Here is a 15303-nt window from a genome sequence, read left to right as displayed (position 1 = left end):
GGTGTGTAATTTGGTAAACTCAGAGTCGGGGGCAGGGCAGCGCACGATGCTTCAGTCCCCACTGCTGCTGATCTGACCTGACTCAGGACAGTCTTTAGTTTCTGGATGAGTGGATGTCATCGTGCCTTTTCAGCCATCCTCCCTAACATGCCTTATCTCCACAGACCCTTGTGAAGTGTTGGCTGGCGGAGCTCTGCAGTCTGTCTCTCCTGGAAATCTCTGAAAGACAGCTACTACCTTCGGCCTGAAGGGACTGAGCAGCTTATACTCGGGGGTGGGGGTGGGGTGGGGGGGCGGGGCGGTGGTGGTGGTTGACCCCCCTCCATCCCCTTTGTCATAGCAAGTCGCTGGCCAAGGATGCTGGCCTGAGTAATATCTCTGTTCCTAGGTGGGGAAGGACACAGCTTGATTTCCAAGCCAAGGCCAGCAACCCATGGAGGTGGCTTGTATCTCCTGCTGCTCCCTCATCACCCACTCACACGAGGGATAATGTGAAACGAAGGGTGAAACAGCCTTCACAAGGCCTTACACTGGGGCTGAGGATGCAGTGATGGCATGAGGACCTGGCCACACATCGAGGGTCCCGACAGCCAGTCTCACCCCAGGCCCACACGTGCACTGCCAGCAGCGACCCCTGCCCTCCAGAGAACCTGCTTTTGGACAGGGCCCCTCACGTCCTCACCTGCTGAGAGATGGCACAGTGACAGGCCTGGGCCGGGGACCAGCTGGCGGCAGGAGTAGCTGACAGTCGACAGACGAGAGGCTGCGTCAGGGCCCTGCTGTGCGCTCGCTTGGAAGCACAACCAGAGATGGGTCACCAATGCGGCAGGAGCCAGCCGATCCCCAGACAGCCCGTCCCTCGAAGTCCTGTCCTCGTGGCCAGCAGCTGTCTCTCCTGGAGCAGGCCACAGGGGAGATGGTGAGCTAAAGGCGGGAAGAAAAGTCCCCAAGCTGACAAAGAGCACAAGGGAACATCCGGAGGCCAGAGACCACCAGGGGCCTCCCCCACCCCCACTCATTGGCAGACCCCTGCCAAACAAACAGTTTATATTTACTTAAATTCTGAAACAACATGCCCATTGTAGAAAAATGTGAAGATGGAGAAAATTGGCTTCCCTTGTGGCTCAGATGGTAAAGCATCTGCCTACAATGCGGGAGACCTGGGTTCAATCCCTGGGTTGGGAAGATCCCCTGGAGAAGGAAATGGCTATCCACTCCAGCACTGCTGCCTGGAAAATCCCATGGACGGAGGCACCTGGTAAGCTGTAGCCAACGGGACTGCAAACAGCTGTGCACCACTGAGCAGCTTGCCTTCACTTCCCTCCTCTGGGGCTTCCCATGGTGGCTCAGATGGCAAAAAGCCTTCCTGCAGGAGACTCGGGCTTGATCCCTGGGTCAGGAAGACCCTCTGGAGAAGGGAATGGCTTCCCACTCCAGAATTCTTGCCTGGAGAATCCCCATGGACAGAGGAACCTGTCGGGCTACAGTTCACGGGGTCACAAAGAGTCGGACACGACTGAGTGACAAACACATACTCCCTCCTCCAGAAAGGATGACTCTGGGACAATGGAACTCCCTCCCCCGGAACTCCCAGCACCCTTCCCTGCAGCACCCATCTCCTGGGATCCCAGTGTTGTTGCTTCTCAGTCCTATCTGACTCTCTGTGACCACATGGGCGGCAGCACGTCAGGCTTCCCTGTCCTTCACTATCTCCTGGAGTTTGCTCAAACTCCTGTCCACTGAGTTGGTGATATCATCCAACCATCTCATTCTCTGTCGCCCCCTTCTCCTCCTGCCCTCAATCTTTCTCCATATCAGGGTCTTTTCTAGTGAGTTGGCTCTTCACGTCATCAGGTGGCCAAAGTATTGGAGCTTCGGCATCAGTTCTTCCAATGAATATTCAGGGTTGATTTCCTTTCAGTTTAGTTCAGTCGCTCACTTGTGTCCGACTCTTTGGGACCCCATGGACTGCAGCATGCCAGGCTTCCCTGTCCATCACCAACTTCTGGAGCTTGCTCAAACTCATGTTGATCAAGTCGATGATGCCATCCAACCATCTCATCCTCTGTCGTCCCCTTCTCCTTCTGCAGTCAATCTTTCCCAGCATCAGTGTCTTTCCAATGAGTCAGTTCTTCGCATCAGGGGGCCAGAGTATTAGAGCTTCAGCATCAGTCCTTCCAATGACTATTCAGGACTGATTTCCTTTAGGATTGACTGATTTGATCTTCTTTCTGTCCAAGGGACTCTCAAGAGTCTTCTCCAACACCACAGCTCAAAAGCATCAATTCTTCAGTGCTCAGCTTTATGATCCAACTCTCACATCCATACTTAACTACTGGAAAAACCATAGCTTTGACTATACAGACATTTGTTGGCAAAGTAATGTTTCTGCTTTTGAATATGCTGTCTAGGTTGTTCATAGCTTTTCTTCCAAGGAGCAAGAGTCTTTTAATTTCATGGCTGCACTCACCATCTGCAGTGATTTTGGAACCCAAGAAAATAAAGTCTCTCACTGTTTCCACTGTTTCCCCATCTATTTGCCATGAAGTGATGGGACCAGATGCCACGATCATGGTTTGTTTGAACGTTGAATTTTCAGCCAGCTTTTTCACTCTCCTCTTTCACTTTCATCAGAGACCCTAAAGGAAACCCCAGAAACAAAGCAAAACCAAAGCCAGGCTAGATTCACATGCTGTTTATGCCCCAGGCTAGAGGGGCCTCCAAATGTGTTTTGGTTTGAGGTGTTTGGCCAGTTGTATGGCTTCACAGACACCAGTGCCTTCTGTTTCCAAGGTGATTGTTTCTTCCTGTCACAGTAATTTGTTACATCTAGACGTTTCCCATCCCCCAAAGCTGTTAGGCTTTTATGGAGTCTTATTCTCATCTCCTTTCCTGTTTTGTTTTCTCATTCTCTGCTGTTAGAAAACCCTTTGGGGGCTGTAATTTGAAAAGATACATGCACCCCAGTGTTCACAGAAGTGCTATTTACAACAGCTAAGACATGGAAACGAGGTAAATGTGCATCAACAGAGGACTGGATAAAGAAGATGTGGTTCATACATACAGTGGAATATTACTCAGCCATAAAAAAGAATGAAATAACGCCATTTACAGCAACATGAACGAACCCAGAGATTATTGTACTAAGTTAACTAAGTCAGAAAGAGTTTACTGATACCAGTTATATGTGGAATCTAAACTATAACACAAATGAACTTACATTTGTGTAAAATATACAAAACAAATATGCATAAAATATACAAAACGAACTGACTCACAGACACAGAGGACAGTCTTGTGGCTGCTGAGGGGAAGGGGGAGGGATGGATTGGGAGTTTGGGATTAATGGACGTAAATTATTATATATAGGATGGACAAACAACAAGGTCCTACTGTATAAAACAGGAAACTATAATCAATATCCCAAGATAAACCATAGTGGAAAAGAATTTGAAAAAGAACATATATATATCTGAATCACTTTGCTGTATAGCAGAAATCAACACAACATTGTAAACATTAATAAATTTGAAAAAAGAAAATCCTTTTTGGCCTATTTCCTTGTTTTTTTCACTTTGCTAACAGTCCTCTCAAGACCCACTTCAGCGTCTGTTTTCGAGTTACTGGTTTTCCAAGTGGCACGGGATCAGTCAACTGTGGGGGCCCAGCGGGGTCCTAACTAGAGACGCCAAGGAAGGTCCTGCGGGTTTTCCACCAGGAATCCCCACTCCCACAATAATCTTCCAAAGGTAGCCAGACAGACGGACAGACATGTCCTAGAGACCCTCCAGCCAGACGGACAGACATGTCCTAGGGACCCTCCAGATGAGGAGCCAGATAGTGGCCGTACCTAAGACTTCCCTGACCAGGGATGTTTTCTCGTGGAGCTGGTCCCACCTCAGCGACCCGGACCTCCCTTCCCTCTCTGCTCTGCAGAGAGATCCTGACATTCTAAGCCTTCCAAGCAAGGCGCGAGTCCACTGGCTTGCAGGCTTTGCTGTGCATCTGAGTCACGTGGGGTCCCACCTAGACCTCTTAGGGTACACACTCCATCAGCAGGGCAGGGAGGGACCCACAGCAGCAGCCCTGGGAGCTGGGGGATGGGCGCAGGATCTCAGCCCCACCCAGGCCTGCATGGAATCCACATTAACCCGAGTCATTCACACATACCTTGTAGGTGGAGAAGTCCTCCGTTGGACTAGATCTTGAGCCCAAGACAACGAGACTTTCCCCAAGACACCTGAGTTGGTAGTGAAGCGGGGGGGGAGGGGGCGGGGGGGGGCTCACTGCTCTCTTGACCCTCAATGTGAGCCACAGTCCCTTCCAGCTTTGGGGACTCCTCTTTCAGACGATTAGGGCTGGTGGCACTTTAAGAGACCACACATCAGGAAAAAGCTGTATTGATTTCATCCACTTGGCATTTGCACACAGTGTCTTCCCTCTGATGCTTGGAGCGTCTTTCAGATGTCAGCCCACAAGCTGCTCTGGTCCCTTGAGGGGCTATAGGATCATCGCTGCTTTTCAAAGGAGGACAGGTGTTGGTACGGCCAGGAACCCAGCTCCTCACTGGCTTCCTTAATCTGGTTGCTGAAACATGCTCTTTTTCTTTAACTGGAGGATAATTGCTTACAGTGTTGTGTTACTTTCTGCTGTACAACATGTGAATCAGCTGTACATATACAGGTATCCCCTCCCTCTTGGACCTCCCTCCCACCCGACCATCCCACCCCTCTAGGTCATCACAGAGCACCGAGCTGAGCTCCTCATGCTACACAGCAGCTTCCCACTAGCATCTATTTTACACATGGTAAAAACACTGCTTTTTAATAGCACTAAATGTTACCATGATGTTTTCCAAAGCTTTTTTTTCCCCCTGAAGAAAATATACTCATCCCTAAATAAAACGCTGTGGTCTCACTGTGGGGGCCTGGGAAGATCTACCAGGTGGCCATGGGCTGGGAGGAGGCCCTGGTGCACAGAAGTACATGGATGCCTGGGTTCCCAGAGCCAACACAACCCAGGTCCACGTGGACATAACTCTTGCCCGGACAAGAGCAAATCCAGGCTTCAGAGCAGTGATGTTAACTATCCATGGCTACTGTTGTTTCAGATCCTAAATGGAGCAGGGTAACTGCAATCACATGCATCTGCTGACGGCAATGCTGGGCCTTGAGGAACAAGAGTCACGGTCTCTGTAGGGGGTGTCACCCGTGGTTCCAAGCATCGGGTTGATGGATGTCTTCTTACACACGGCAGCATGTGTTTCTAAGTGGATGTAGAACCAGAAGACTGGACGTGGACTGGAGCATATGTGTGGGTTTCTGTGAAAGACTATGAGGCCAGGGGCCACGAGGCTTGCCTGTCCCCAGAGAGAGCTCAGGGGCTGGAGGAGAAAAACTAAGGCAGGGCTGTAGGGTCATAGGTGTACACAAGCATCCAACAGAATCCACTCTCCCCTTTTCTCATAATAATTGTGGCTGATAAAACAGATGCTCACATACTGAGGTATGGGGAGGTCATTCTGGCTTACACACATGCATGACTTGAATTTTAGACTAGCTAAAATAGCCTGTTTGTGGCTGATCAAACCTACATTGTACAGTGGCTTTAAAAAAATTTCTTCCCCCAAATGTTTAAGTATCCTCTTGCATTTTCCAGCCCCTTTATTTTTTTCATTGCATTTTGTTATTTTTATTTTATTAATTTTAGGCCATGCCATGCGGCATGCAGGATCTTAGTTCCCTGACCTGGGATCAAACCTGTGCCCCCTATATTGGAAGCTTGGAGTCTTAACCAGTGGACTTCCAGGGAAGACCCCAAACATCTGCTTTAATTATTAAAGAAAAGGGCACACTGACCATGTGAAAAATAAAGATTAAATGCCCCTCTACCTGGGACATTAAGGCTGGGACTCCTTTGATAACAAAGACTCCCTTCCCAGGTGCCAAGGTCATGCCGCCTTGCTGTGTATGTGCTGGTTTATTTGTCTTTTAAAGTTTGAAGGAATGTATCCCTAACTTTGGAGAAGGCAATGGCACCCCACTCCAGCACTCTTGCTTGGAAAATCCCAGGGATGGAGGGGCCTGGTAGGCTGCAGACACGACTGAGCGACTTCACTTTCACTTTTCACTTTCATGCATTGGAGAAGGAAATGGCAACCCAATCCAGTGTTCTTGCCTGGAGAATCCCAGGGACAGAGGAGCCTGGTGGGCTGCCGTCTATGGGGTCGCACAGAGTTGGACACGACTGAAGCGACTTAGCAGCAGCAGCAGCAGCAGCAGCAGCAGCAGCAGCAGCAGCAGCAGCAGCAGCAGCAGCAGCAGCAGCAGCAGCAGCATCCCTAACTTGTTTAATGTTCTTTGTTCTGACAACATATAAAACTGTGCTGAATACCTTGAGAGGCTGTCTTCTGGGCTATATCTTCAGTAGAATTCTTTTCTATTTCTATTATACATTGTTTATTGATTATTTTCAGTGACATGGCCATGAACTCGACTTTCTCCAGCTTCCCCAGCAGGTAGGTGTGGCTTTGTGAGTCTTCTCATCAGTGGAAAATAAGTGGAAATACAGGGTGCCACTTCCCTCCTGGGCCTTAGAACACTACGTGCATGTGTGTGAGTGTGCCTCCACATACCTTCCCCACTCCATAATCTGGACCACGGATGTGTCAGCAATCAGCCAGGGCAGGCAAAGACAGGCCCCTGGGCAGTGGTTCCCCAAGCAGGATCCCTGGACCAACAGCCTTAGGATCACCTGGGAGCTTGTCAGAAATGCAAATTCTCAAGCCCTACTCAGACCTGCTGGGTGGGAGTGGAAAGTGGTTTAACCAGCCCTTGAGGGGGTTGAGGTGCTCAGGAGAGACTGAGGACTACAGTCCCAAGGCAGGAGTGGGAAACAGATTATAAGGAGCCTGTGTCTCTGACATGCACTTACAGCCTGGCTGCCCCATCCAGCTGGGCTGCTCACCTCTGGCCTTGGAGGTGATGGAGAGAAATAGTTCTATGCACTTTACATCACTGTCTTTCTGGGGCTTTCTGTCACAGCAGCTTTGCATCTCCCTAACCAATGGTGTTGGTTCAGTCACTAAGTCGTGTCCAACTCTTGTGATCCCATGGAATATAGCCTGCCAGGCTCCTCTGTACATGGGCTTCTCCAGGCAAGAATACTGGAGTGGGCTGCCATTTTCTTCTCCAGGGGATCTTCCCAACCCAGGGATCAACCGCACACCTCCTGTATTGGCAGGTGGTCTCCTGCATTGCAGGCCGATTCTTTACTGCTGGGGCGCCAGCTAAGTGTTTCAGTAGAAGTCTGTAGACTGTGCAAGGGAAACACTGTGGCCTTGAAAAGACTTTTGAGTTTTGAGACAAAAGTACTAACTGAATGCTGAGAACTACACAACATTAATAAAGGAAACTGAAGATGATTCAAGGAAATGGAAAGAGGAGGAGTCGATATTGGTAAAATGGTCACGCTTCCCAGTCTATAGAGTGAGTGTGATCCCTAGCACATTATCCATGACATTTTCACAGAACTAAGGCAGATAACCCTAAGATTTATATGGAACCATAAAAGGCCCAGAATTGCCAAAGCGATCCTAAGGAAAAAGAACAAGGTTGAAGGCATAATCCTCCCAGACTTCAGGCAATATTACAAAGCTACAGTAATCAAAACAGCATGGTGCTGGCATAAAAACAGACAAATGGACCAACGGAACAGCACAGAGAGATCAGAAATGAACTTACACACCCAAAGTATATTAATTTTTAATGAAGGAGCTAAGAATATATGATGGGGAAAAGACAGTCCTTCAGCAAGTGGGGCTGGAAAAGTTAGCTGCATGTAAATCAGTGAAGCTAGAAAACATCCTCACATCATAAACAAAAATTAACTCAAAATGGCTTAAAGACTTAAATGTAACACATGACACCACAAAATTCCTAGAAGAGAACAGAGACGAAACATTCTTTGACATAAATCATACCAATGTTTTCTTAGAAAATGTTTTCTTTAAAAAAGAGTCAATATATAATGAATAAGGCAATAAATGAGATCAGGAACACCCTGGAGGCAACAAATAGTAGAATAACTGGAGGCAGAAGATAGGATTAGTGAAATAGAATGGTAGAAATAAATGAATCAGAGAGGGAAAAAAAAACGAATTAAAAGAAATGAGGACAATCTCAGAGACCTCCAGGACAATATGAAACGCTCCAACATTTGAATTATAGGAGTCCCAGAAGAAGAAGACAAAAAGAAACACCATGAGAAAATACTTGAGGAGATAATAGTTGAAAACTTCCCTAAAATGGGGAAGGAAATAATCACCCAAGTCCAAGAAACCCAGAGAGTCCCAAACAGGATAAACCCAAGGCGAAACACACCAAGACACATATTAATCAAGTTAACAAAGATCAAACAAATATTAAAATATTTAAAGAACAAATATTAAAAGCAGCAAGGGAAAAACAACAAATAACACACAAGGGGATTCCCATAAGGATAACAGCTGATCTTTCAATAGAAACGCTTCAGGCCAGGAGGGAATGGTGAGACATACTTAAAGTGATGAAAGAAAATAACCTACAGCCCAGATTACTGTACCCAGCAAGGATCTCATTCAAATATGAAGGAGAAATCAAAAGCTTTACAGACAAGCAAAAGCTGAGAGAATTCAGCACCACCAAACCAGCTCTCCAACAAATGCAAAAGGATCTTCTCTAGACAGGAAACACAAAAAGGGTGTATAAACCCAAAACAATAAAGTAAATGGCAACGGGATCATACTTATCAATAATTACCTTAAATGTAAATGGGCTGAATGCCCCAACCAAAAGACAAAGACTGGCTAAATGGATACAAAAACAAGACCCCTATATATGTTGTCTACAAGAGACCCACCTCAAAACAAGGGACACATATAGACTGAAGGTGAAGGGCTGGAAAAAGATATTCCATGCAAATAGAGACCAAAAGAAAGCAGGAGTAGCTATACTAATATCAGATAAAATAGATTTTAAAACAAAGGCTGTCAAAAGAGACAAAGAAGGACACTACATAATGATCAAAGAAGAAGATATAACAATTATAAATATATATGCACCCAACATAGGAGCACCGCAATATGTAAGACAAATGCTAACAAGTATGAAAGGGGAAATTAACAATAACACAATAATAGTGGGAGACTTTAATACCCCACTCACACCTATGGACAGATCAACTAAACAGAAAATTAGCAAAGAAAGACAAACTTTAAATGATGCAATAGACCAGTTGGACCTAATTGATATCTATAGGATATTTCACCCCAAAACAATGAATTTCACCTTTTTCTTAAGTGCTCACAGGACCTTCTCCAGGATAGATCACTTTCTGGGCCATAAATCTAGCCTTGATAAATTAAAAAAAAATTGAAATCATTCCAAGCATCTTTTCTGACCATAATGCAGTAAGATTAGATCTCAATATTAGATTTCAATCACGAGGGAAAAACTATTAAAAATTCCAACATATGGAGGCTGAACAACATGCTTCTGAATAACCAACAAAACACAGAAGAAATCAAAAAGGAAATCAAAATATGCACAGAAATGAATGAAAATGAAAACACAACAACCCCAAACCTGTGGGACACTATAAAAGCGGTGCTAAGGGGAAAGTTCATAGCAATACAGGCATACCTCAAGAAACAAGAAAAAAGTCAAATAAATAACCTAACTGTACACCTAAAGCAACTAGAAAAGGAAGAAATGGAGAACCCCAGGGTTAGTAGAAGGAAAGAAATCTTAAAAATTAAGGCAGAAATAAATGCAAAAGAAACAAAAGAGACCATAGCAAAAATCAACAACGTCAAAAGCTGGTTCTTTGAGAGGATAAATAAAATTGACAAACCATTAGCCAAACTCTTCAAGAAACAAAGGGAGAAAAATCAAATCAATAAAATTGGAAATGAAAGAGAGATCACATCAGACAACACAGAAATGCAAAGGATCAAAAGAGACTACTATCAGCAATTACATGCCAATAAAATGGACAACGTGGAAGAAATGGACAAATTCTTAGAAAGGTACAACTGTCCAAAACTGAACCAGGAAGAAATAGAAAATCTTAACAGACCTATCACAAGCACGGAAATCAAAACTGTAGTCAGAAATCTTCCAGCAAACAAAAGCCCACGTCCAGACGGCTTCACAGCTGAATTCTACTGAAAATTTAGAGAAGAGCCAACACCTATCCTACTCAAACTCTTCCAGAAAATTGCAGAGGAAGGTAAACTTCCAAACTCATTCTATGAGGCCACCATCACCCTAATACCAAAACCTGACAAAGATGCCACAAAAAAAGAAAACTACAGGCCAACAGCACTGATGAACATAGATGCAAAAATCCTTAACAAAATTCTAGCAATCAGAATCCAACAACACATTTAAAAGATCATACACCATGACCAAGTGGGCTTTATCCCAGGGATGCAAGGATTCTTCAGTATCTGCAAATCATTGTAATATACCACATTAATAAATTGAAAAATAAAAGCCATATGATTATCTCAATAGATGCAGAGAAAGCCTTTGACAAAACTCAACATCCATTCATGATAAAAGCTCTCCAGGAAGCAGGAATAGAAGGAACATACTTCAACATAATAAAAGCTATATATGACAAACCCACAGAAAACATTATCCTCAATGGTGAAAAACTGAAAGCATTTCCCCTAAAGTCAGTAACAAGACAAGGGTGCCCACTTTCACTGCTACTATTCAACATAGTTCTGGAAGTTTTGGCCACAGCAATCAGAGCAGAAAAAGAGATAAAAGGAATCCAAATTGGAAAAGAAGAAGCAAACCTCTCACTGTTTGCAGATGACATGATCCTCTACATAAAAAACCCTAAAGACTCCACCAGAAAATTACTAGAGCTAATCAATGAATATAGTAAAGTTGCAGGATATAAAATCAACACACAGAAATCCCTTGCATTCCTATACACTAATAATGAGAAAGTAGAAAGAGAAATTAAAGAAACAATTCCATTCACCATTGCAACGAAAAGAATAAAATACTTAGGAAAATATCTACCTAAAGAAACTAAAGACCTACATATAGAAAACTATAAAACACTGGTCAAAGAAATCAAAGAGGACACTAATAGATGGAGAAATATACCATGTTCATGGATCAGAAGAATCAATATAGTGAAAATGAGTATACTACCCAAAGCAATCTACATATTCAATGCAATCCCTATCAAGCTTCCAGGGGTATTTTTCACAGAGCTAGAACAAATAATCTCACAATTTGTATGGAAATACAAAAAGCCTCAAATAGCCAAAGCAATCTTGAGAAAGAAGAATGGAACTGGAGGAATCAACCTGCCTGACTTCAGGCTCTACTACAAAGCCACAGTCACCAAGACAGTATGGTACTGGCACAAAGACAGAAATATAGGTCAACGGAACAAAATAGAAAGCCCAGAGATAAATCCACACACCTATGGACACCTTATCTTCGACAAAGGAGGCAAGAATATACAATAGATTAAAGACAATCTCTTTAACAAGTGGTGCTGGGAAAACTGGTCAACCACTTGTAAAAGAATGAAACTAGAACACTAACACCATACACAAAAACAAACTCAAAATGGATTAAAAATCTAAATGTAATACCAGAAACTATAAAACTCCTAGAGGAGAACATAGGCAAAACACTCTCTGACATAAATCACAGCAGGATCCTCTATGACCCACCTCCCAGAATACTGGAAATAAAAGCAAAAATAAACAAATGGGATCTAATTAAAATTAAAAGCTTCTGCACAACAAAGGAAACTATAAGCAAGGTAAAAAGACAGGCTTCAGAATGGGAGAAAATAATAGCAAATGAAGCAACTGACAAAGGACTAATCTCAAAAATATACAAGCAATTCCTGCAGCTCAATTCCAGAAAAATAAACAACCCAATCAAAAAATGGGCCAAAGAACTAAATAGACATTTCTCCAAAGGAGACATACAGATGGCTAACAAACACATGAAAAGATGCTCAACATCACTCATTATCAGAGAAATGCAAATCAAAACCACAATGAGGTACCATTTCACACCAGTCAGAATGGCTGCTGGTCCAAAAGTCTACAAGCAATAAATGCTGGAGAGGGTGTGGAGAAAAGGGTACCCTCTTACACTGTTGGTGGGAATGCAAACTAGTACAGCCACTATGGAGAACAGTGTGGAGATTCCTTAAAAAACTGGAAATAGAACTGCCTTATGACCCAGCAATCCCACTGCTGGGCATACACACTGAGGAAACCAGAATTGAAAGAGATACGTGTACCCCAATGTTCATCGAAGCAATGTTTATAACAGCCAGGACATGGAAGCAACCTAGATGTCCATCAGCAGATGAATGGATAAGAAAGCTGTGGTACATATACACAATGGAGTATTACTCAGCCATTAAAAAGAATACATTTGAATCAGTTCTAATGAGATGGATGAAACTGGAGCCGACTATACAGAGTGAAGCAAGCCAGAAAGAAAAACACCAATATAGTATACTAACACATATATATGGAATTTAGAAAGATGGTAATGATAACCCTGTATGCGAGACAGCAAAAGAGACACAGATGTATAGAACAGTTTTTTGGACTCTGTGGAAGAGGGAGAGCGTGGGATGATTTGGGAGAATGGCACTGAAACATGTATAACATCATGTAAGAAACGAATTGCCAGTCTAGGTTCGATGCAGGATACAGGATGCTTGGGGCATACAGGATGCACTGGGATGACCCAGAGAGACGGTATGGAGAGGGAGGTGGGAGGGGGGTTCAGGATGGGAACTCACGTACACCTGTGGTGGATTCATGTTGATGTACAGCAAAACCAATACAGTATTGTAAAGTAAAATAAAGTAAAATTTTTTTAAAAAAAGAATAAATAAAACAATACAAACAAATGTATCTACAAAACAGAATCAGACTCACAGATACAGGTGAGAGACTTGTGGTTGCCAAGGGGTGGGGGAGGGAAGGATTGGGGGTTTGTGATTAATAGATGCAAATTACAGCATTATATATAGAATGGATAAATAACAAGGTCCCACTGTCAGCACAGGGAATGATATTTAATATTATGTGATAAACCATAATGGAAAAGAATATGAAAAAGAGTATATATGTAAAACTGACTTGCTTTGCTGTATAACAGAAATTAACACAAGCTTGTAAATCAACAAAGTCAGTAAAATTTTTTTCTGTTTTTACTAACTTAAATTCTATTTAGAAAACCCAATACAAGGAGGCATCAATTATAGCAAGGATTCCACCATGAGAAGCTGTGTTCATGTCTGAATGACATTTCTGGGCACAGACTGGTGGGGTCAGCCTGCTGAGTCTCAGGGGTGCTCAGGAAAGAATCAGATTACTGGAGAGAGCCCCAGAATAACCCTGGATTAATAGCCACGCCTGGGGCTGGAGCCCCAGTTTCTGGTCCCACATGGTGTTTTCATGCAGATTTGCTCTCTGGTCCAGTCCCCACAGGTTAAAGGGGCTACAGGCAGAACGTAAGGAAGTCACTTTGTCACCCTGAGATCCTGTCCGATGCTTGACCCACAGGTGACAATGCTTCTGGCATGAAAATTGGGGAGAGGCTCTCCCGACATTCAGAGTCATCACCTAGGATCCCTTCTCCTCAGCTTTTGGATAAACTGGCTCAGAATTGTCACAAAGATACCATGCACTGAGTGCACATTTTGGAGTACATCATCCCTCACCCACCCCCCGCAATAATGCAGGTCACATGTGCTTCAAAACAAAGGATCACTAAATCACCCCCAAGATTCACAAGCGCTAAAGTGGCAGAGGGTGCAGACTTCTATATGTATATATGGAAGCCCAAGTGGTGTGTTTAGCCTCACACGACAACCTTTGCTCTTTCTCAGTCACTTTGGGATGGAGATGATGTCTGGATCACTGGAGGGCAGTGGCAGAGAAGCAGGTGCTGTCACACGTACTGGACCACTTGAACTCCACGTCTTCAGTGGGAACACGGTCCCCTTGGTCCTTTGAGCAGGGGCAGGGCCACTCCCGCTCCTGATAGAGCTTCTTTGCAAGTTAAATACAGTTGTAGTCAAGCTTGGTGCATTCTACAATCTGGGTCTCAACTACTCAATTTACATCTTGATTGCCTGATATCATCTGCCTGATCTAATAATAATCACACTGATGCCAACCAGGCACAGGGTAAGAATTGTTCAGCATGGTATGTAGTGTAGATTTGAGAGACAAAGCATCTTTAGGAGGAACACACTAAGTCTGAATGATGCTGGAGCCTGCTGGTTACCAGTCCCCTGGTGACTCCCCTTCTTATCTGGTCCCAGTCCCATCACTTCATGAGAAACAGATGGGGAAACAGTGGATGACCTGTTATTATTTTTCTGGGCTCCAAAATCACTGCAGATGGTGACTGCAGCCATGAAATTAAAAGACGCTTACTCCTTGGAAGGAAAGTTATGACTAACCTAGACAGCATATTCAAAAGCAGAGACATTACTTTGTCAACAAAGGTCCATCTCGTCAAGGCTATGGTTTTTCCAGTGGTCATGCATGGATGCGAGAGTTGAACTATAAACAAAGCTGAGCACCAAAGAATTGATGCTTTTGAACTGTGGTGTTAGAGAAGACTCTTGAGAGTCCCTTGGACTGCAAGGAGACCCAACAAGTCCTCCTAAAGGAGATCAGTCCTGGGTGTTCATTGGAAGGACTGATGCTGAAGCTGAAACTCCAGTACTTTGGCCACCTGACGTGAAGAGCTGACTCACTGGAAAAGAGCCTGTTGCTGGGAAAGATTGAGGGCAGGAGGAGTAGGGAACGACAGAGGATGAGATGGCTGGATGGCATCACTGACTCAATGGACATGAGTTTGGGTGAACTCTGGGAGTTGGTGATGGACAGGGAGGCCTGGTGTGCTGCAGTTCATGGGGTTGCAAAGAGTCGGACATGACTGAGTGACTGGACTGAACTGAACTAAAGCCAAAAAAACTAGAGAAGGTTGGTAGACCAGCTGTCATATTTAAGAGTGCTTGACAAACTGGTGCAGAATAAACAAGAAATTCATCTTCCCTGTGATCCTCCAGCCCAGACACTCCCTAAGTTTTTCTTTGGCCCTTTCAGATGGAGTCCAAAGTCTTAATCGACAGGAACAAGTATTAAAAAGTCTAATAGAGTCGCTTCCCTGGTGGTTCAGTGGTTAAGAACCCACCAGCCAATACAGGGGACATGGGTTCCATTCCTGGTCCAGGAATGTG

At 44.3% G+C, this 15303-nt stretch overlaps 1 protein-coding gene across 1 annotated transcript in view; it reads right to left on the bottom strand.

Annotated features, from left to right (window-relative positions):
• The window catches only part of GNG4 (G protein subunit gamma 4), a 70156-nt gene that overhangs the window by 38138 nt on the left and 16715 nt on the right, over positions 1-15303 (bottom strand). The window contains exon 2 of the mRNA XM_018042602.1: positions 683-924. The gene's annotated coding sequence lies outside the window, so the exon portion shown is untranslated. The remainder of the gene's footprint in view (positions 1-682; positions 925-15303) is intronic.

This window comes from Capra hircus, chromosome 28 (genome assembly GCF_001704415.2).
Source record: "Capra hircus breed San Clemente chromosome 28, ASM170441v1, whole genome shotgun sequence".
In the NCBI taxonomy this organism is placed as follows: domain Eukaryota; kingdom Metazoa; phylum Chordata; class Mammalia; order Artiodactyla; family Bovidae; genus Capra; species Capra hircus.
Note: the sequence above shows the minus strand (reverse complement) of the source record. Positions and strands in the feature narration are given on the sequence as shown.